General features: G+C 35.7%; 2 long non-coding RNA genes across 2 annotated transcripts; one reads left to right on the forward strand and one right to left on the reverse strand.

The window, feature by feature from the left end:
* Window positions 1–998: 998 nt before the first annotated feature.
* On the reverse strand, window positions 999–2,825 carry LOC145074655 (uncharacterized). The gene is made up of 3 exons (XR_013691955.1): window positions 2,633–2,825; window positions 2,051–2,102; window positions 999–1,761 (listed from the first exon to the last, which is right to left on the reverse strand). It is a non-coding gene; the product is annotated as an uncharacterized LOC145074655 (long non-coding RNA).
* Window positions 2,826–3,957: 1,132 nt separating this feature from the next.
* Window positions 3,958–5,261, forward strand: LOC145075164 (uncharacterized). Its single transcript, XR_013692363.1, has 4 exons — window positions 3,958–4,075; window positions 4,142–4,280; window positions 4,412–4,772; window positions 5,111–5,261. It is a non-coding gene; the product is annotated as an uncharacterized LOC145075164 (long non-coding RNA).
* Window positions 5,262–6,000: the final 739 nt, after the last annotated feature.

Raw genomic sequence — 6,000 nt, forward strand, 5'->3', positions numbered from 1 at the left:
GGTTTCGCGACCTGACTCGCCGAGTCCAAGAACAGACTCGCCGAGTCCAAGGCAATCTTCAACAGACTCGCCGAGTTGTTCTTCCAACTCGCCGAGTTCCCAACCAACCTCGTCCAACTCGCCGAGTCCACCCATGTGACTCACCGAGTCGCTCCAGCTCTTAAACCATGCAATGGCTTTTCGAGCCAAACAGGGGCTCCAACACATAGATCCATACTTCCAGGGCCTATTCCTCACGTAAAGTGACAAACTTTACGTGTAGCTATGGAGATCTAGGATCAAAACACTCCAAACTAGGGTTTATGACAACCATGCTTCACCCACATACCAAGAGCTGATACTTTATGGGATTCTAGATCAAAACAAGCATGGACCTGAGGTAGCAACCTCAGATCTAAACTTCTAGCTTGAAATGGTTACTCATCATGCCAAGAATGCCCAAAACTCACACATAGATCTAGGTGCAAAGGAGTCCAAGAACTAGTTTATTACCTCCAAATGTTCATAAATGTCTTCCCAATCCCGGATCTATAGCCCCTTCTCTCCCCTCCAAGATCCTTCTTCCTTCTCCAAGCTTTAATGCACTCTTCAAGGCAATAATTAGCTCAAAAATGGATATGGCGGCTAGGGTTTGGTGTTCTGGGTTAGAGAGGCAGTAAAGGAACCCTAGGGAAGAGAATGAGACGCTTAAATAGGCTCCAAGTCCTGGATTTAGGGTGTTCCTCATTCAGACCAGACTCGCCCAGTCTCCTTAGCCGACTCGCCGAGTCGGTCACTTACTCCTTGACCCGGATCCCGCTCAGACTCGCCTAGTTCCTCCTTGGACTCGACGAGTCGTCCCTTAAACTTAGGGTTTCCTTTCTTTTCTTGGCCTTCCTGAGTTTGGGTGTTACAAGGTTCTTGGCTATTGATTTGATGCTTCCAGAACATTTCCCCCAAAAACATTCAGTGGTTTCCATTAAGCATTTCAACCAACAAAAAAGCTAGATTTTCACAACTTGAAGTTATATTTGCATTAAACAAATGTCAACATTCACTTCTTGGTCATGTTAAGAAAAAAATACATACTTTGGAAGGGGAAGTAAAATGGCAGAATTACCCTTGTTTAAGAGACATATTTTATCAAATGTTTTGAGAATTGTGTACCAGTACATATGTTAACAGATGCAAGATCGCCATATCCATTATCAATGTTAGGTGTATTACCATCTGGATCTTTAGTGACTTCTTTAACCAATGTCTTGTGAAAATAAAATGCTATTACATGTCTTCTCTGAGCAGCCATATCATACACGAAGTGAAAACCAACATGATAGATGTAATTCATATGAAGTTATACTTCGTAAAAAAGCACATAAACATAAATTAAAAAAAAAACATTTTTATTGGACTATTTTTTTAGTTTACCTGGAGAGAGGCCATGCAATCGAGACTCAGGTTGGGGCATAAATGAGTGAACCGAAGGGTTTTCTTAATCAGGTAGAAAAATAAGGCATCAATGTATCTTTGAGACATTTAGTCTAACAACTGAACACTACCTTTTAACAAAATTCTCTATTTTTTTGAACTTTTTTAAATCCCATTAACAACCACATACATAGGTCAAATAAATACAATCACACACACCCATAATTACACATATTCATATACGAACACACTAAAAACCATATACATATAATCAAATACATAGACTCGAACACAATTCTTGAAAACTTTGATTATTGTTTTTAGAGCCTCGTTATGCAATTAGGTAGCTTGGACCTGTAATTTAACAGCATTTTGGTATGAATAGACGATCAATATAACGATTAGGAAGAAACTTGAAACTACCATAATCTTTTATTGGATTTAGGTGACTGGGTATTTTTTTAAATCTAAGTTTACTCGAATGATTTTAGCATCATGTTGAAAAGGGCATTTTCGATTCGAATTGCGCATTAGAGGAAGGTCCATGGAACCAAAAAGAAAGACAGATAGAAAAAGATTTGAAACATACCACACATCAGAATAAAAAAGAAGATGAAAATGTTAGGGTTTCTGATTAAGTTACCTGTGGATCATCGCGCCAGTAAAGGAATCATCAACAATAACCTCACAACAATCTGCACATTCAAAGGGTATTTTTTATAAATTTGTAAAATTTGCAGATATAAGAGTTGGACCAAAATCTAATATGGTCAAAATCAGAAGAAAAAAAATAGTTGATCATCTTCTTTTGAAATTTGTTTTTAAATCTAAGAAACACATCCACCAGTACATCAATATTCTACATTGTCCATATGTACCATAATGGCTTCCTCTGCTATCACCGCGCTTCTTCCCAAATCCATCCAAGAATCTACATTGCCATTGACATATGTGTCTTAGACTAATCTAATACATCTATGATGATTACCTGGGATTTCAACCTTATTATAAAAAAAAATAAGCATCTGTGATGGGTTACAAGTTAAAAGAAGACCCACAAAACAATAATCGAGAAAAATTGCAACAACTATTAAAATGAAGTTATGTTTTCAAATAGAATTTGCAAGAAAAACAATCAGGCACATAAAATGAATAAAATTATCAAATAGAAAAATTACAAGCATTTAGCCTTGTACATTAAGAAAAAGCAAGTTTGATATTTAACCTGAAATTGGATGAAGGAAACGGGCCTCCAATTCTTCTTTTGGTCCTTGTGTCGTCGAGCACCTTGCTCCTGTCAATAGTCGATCCTGCTTAATCTTCATCACGACAATAAGGAAGAAGGTCAGGGGAGAAGAACAAATGTAATAGGAATCCATCATGTCAATTTCAAAAATGGTTGCAATGGTGAAGTTGAATCACGCTAAAACCCTAAATATAGGTAAATAGACAGGGCGTAGCCAAGATATACATACTACAAGTGGACCTTTGGATTAAAAAAAATAAAGGCTAAGATCTTTTATGGCACTTTTGTAAATAAGTGGAAAAAAACACGGGAGGGTATCTCAAAAAAATAACATAAGGACATTTTAGGGATTTAGAAATTATCCCCCAAATAAACATATCAGATCGATCCCTAATTATTTCTACTGCTCATTCCCTTTTCCTGATTCTTCATTGAGTCCATCGACCTCCTCCCTGATTCCATCGGCACCTCCCCCCGCCTCTGCCTCCAATGCCCACCCTTACCTGTATCAACAACCAACACGGTCTTGTATTCATTGTTGTCGATCATCTCGACTCCATTAAAGGTGTTGTCTCTTCTCCTTCATCCATACGTCTGTAGAAGACCACTCATACATCGACCTACCGTTCTCTTCGCTGGAGATCATCCAACCTCTCTCTCATTTCTATCAGCCATTGATAATTCATCATTAATCGAAAAAAACCTGATTAATCTCATGGATCGCAAATACACGCCTAACTGGGAATCGATTTCTACAAAATCAATTCTTCAAAATCGATTGTCGATAGAGCTTTTGTATCGATTTTCTAGTCATGATATCAAGAAGTTATGGATTAAATCATTAAAGGTAATCTAAAATCGATTCATTTATGTATTTTTCTCTCCTTTATCGAGTCAACCAGTCACATACCCTGTGGTCTATTTTTCTCTTCTTTACTTCTTCCTCTTAGTTTCTGTCTCTTATTTGACCATTTTTATGGCTGATTTATAGGTTTTTATGGATAGTTGTAACCACTTTCTGGAATTTATGAAGAGGAGCAGCTCTGTTAGTCCTAAAATTGTTTATGAAACAGCAACTGCTTTGCAGGTACGGTTAGATGAGCTTTAATAAATCCAACTATATATCTGAGAAACTAATATCTCGTTCTGTGATAAAACTATTATGAAAAAATATTTTCTAATTTCCTATATTTCTTCTAGCATTTTCAGATTTGCTCTTGATATTGACCTTTCCTCAACAACGTAAATTCAGTTGTTCTTATGTGTGCTTAGATTAATTTTCTCATATAAACTGTTTTTTACAGGTATCAGGAAGGATATCAGAGCTAAATCACATTCTACATGAGATTCACATGTAAATTACATGTGATTCACATGAAAATGATGAATGTTGTTTTGATTCTATCTATGTTTAGTTATTAGGTATGTTCATTGTTGATTGTCTGGTTTTGATTATGTTGTTATTATATTATTATTTATTTGTTGCAGGGGTATGTCATCTGTTCATGCCATCTTCATTACAACAATGTATTTGTACTTTGTGTTCTGGTCATATCTTTATTCTGATTAGTATATTGTGGGTCCTGTTACTTTCAAGAGCTCACCACTCTCCACATTTGCTTTAGGGGTAAGTAAGTCTTAATAATTTCAATCTGTTAAGTCTTATTATGATGTGTTTGCCAATTCAAATGTCAAATGTTTGTTGTTGTTTCTTAATCTTTGAGCAATGTATTTCAATTATATTTTTCTTTTTCACAGGTTTCAGTTGGCTACTTCCTATCAGACCTTGGAATGATCATTTGGCTATATCCTTCTTTGGGTGGATTAGAATATTTAAGTTAATGATTAAGGATGAAAAAATTCATTAAAACATTATGCTACTTCCTTTTCTTGCATCAAATCAAATCTGTCCTCTCTAAAGGGAAACAAAAATCACTTCCAATTTAAACAAATATCTATCATTTACCATAAAATTTCAGTCTAGATTGTTTTGTCATATTAGAAGTTTTGGGTGTATATTCCTTTTATGTTATTGATGCTAATTTTTAATGGTGGTTTTAGGTTGTTCATCACACACTTTCACCAATTGCAGTAGGATATGCCATGTTCACAGGAGAAGGTAAACAATTTCTAAACAATTTAGAAAAAGTTTAGGATCTACATGAGATTCACATGTAAATCACATGTGATTCACAAGTAAATGACATGTGAATAATGTGAATCACATGTAAATCACATGTAAATGACATATGATTCACATGTAAATCACATATGATTAACATATGAATCACATGTGATTTATATGAAAATCAAATGTAATTCACATATGATGCTATATGTAAATGTGATTCATATATGAATCGCATGTGATTCATTTGTTAATCACATGTAAATCGCATGTGTATTTTTATGAGTGTTTTTTGCATCAATCAATTTTTTTTCTAATTTTTCTTGTAGATTTGGAAGAAATTGTGGTGAATATTGAAGAGGTAAAAATGATAAATTGAAGAAAATAAGGAAATATTGACACGAAGACATGAAAACAATTTGAAATTTGTAGCTTTTTTTATTTTTTATATTTTATTTTGTATCGAAAACGCTTTGAAATTAGTCATGCTTATGCGTAAAGATGGAAACTTTACATGGCCATCTAGCTTTATGGGGTCAGATCTGCATTTTAGGTTTTGTCCTTGTTGATTAAGTGCTTACTGGCTAAGCCCTCACCCTTTTGAGTTTAGGGTTTGGGTTTGGACCCCTTTAGGTGGTTCCTAGGGGTAAAGTTGGAAACTTTACCCTTTTTGATCTCATATTGGTCAAGGATCTAAGTTATGGAGTCCCTGGAATCAATAATGTTGACTTAATGTATTAAGATATGGATTTCTGGCGAACGCGGTGAGTTTATGGATAAACTCGGCGAGTTGAATCGACTTTTATCGACTTCGCGGATTGTTAGATGAACTCGACGAGTTGAAGGATAAACTCGGCGAGTTGGGTTAACTCAGGCTGTTGAATTTGACTTTTGACTTTATCCTTTGATCAAGTTTGTCACAAGGGTTATTTGAGGTAATCCGTATTGTAATTAAGGAAAATATGGGCCTAGGATAAGGCCCATATAGTATTTGGCCCAATTTGGAAAATTTGGCCATTGGTGGCCCATTGTGGATCTTTTGGTTTTGTGCCTTCTTGGTAACTGGAGTTGGGCCTCAGTTTTTGTTTATGTTGGGGTCAGGGGTAAAATGGTCATTTTACCCTAAGTATGGTTGGTGGGCCTTGGGATGGATTCCAATTCCTAATTGGGTGTTATTTTGATCTGTTAGTTCAGAGGTGTCATCAGGGCAGCAACTAGG

This window comes from Lactuca serriola, chromosome 9 (genome assembly GCF_051521515.1).
Source record: "Lactuca serriola cultivar US96UC23 chromosome 9, Lser_US96UC23_V15, whole genome shotgun sequence".
Classification (NCBI taxonomy): domain Eukaryota; kingdom Viridiplantae; phylum Streptophyta; class Magnoliopsida; order Asterales; family Asteraceae; genus Lactuca; species Lactuca serriola.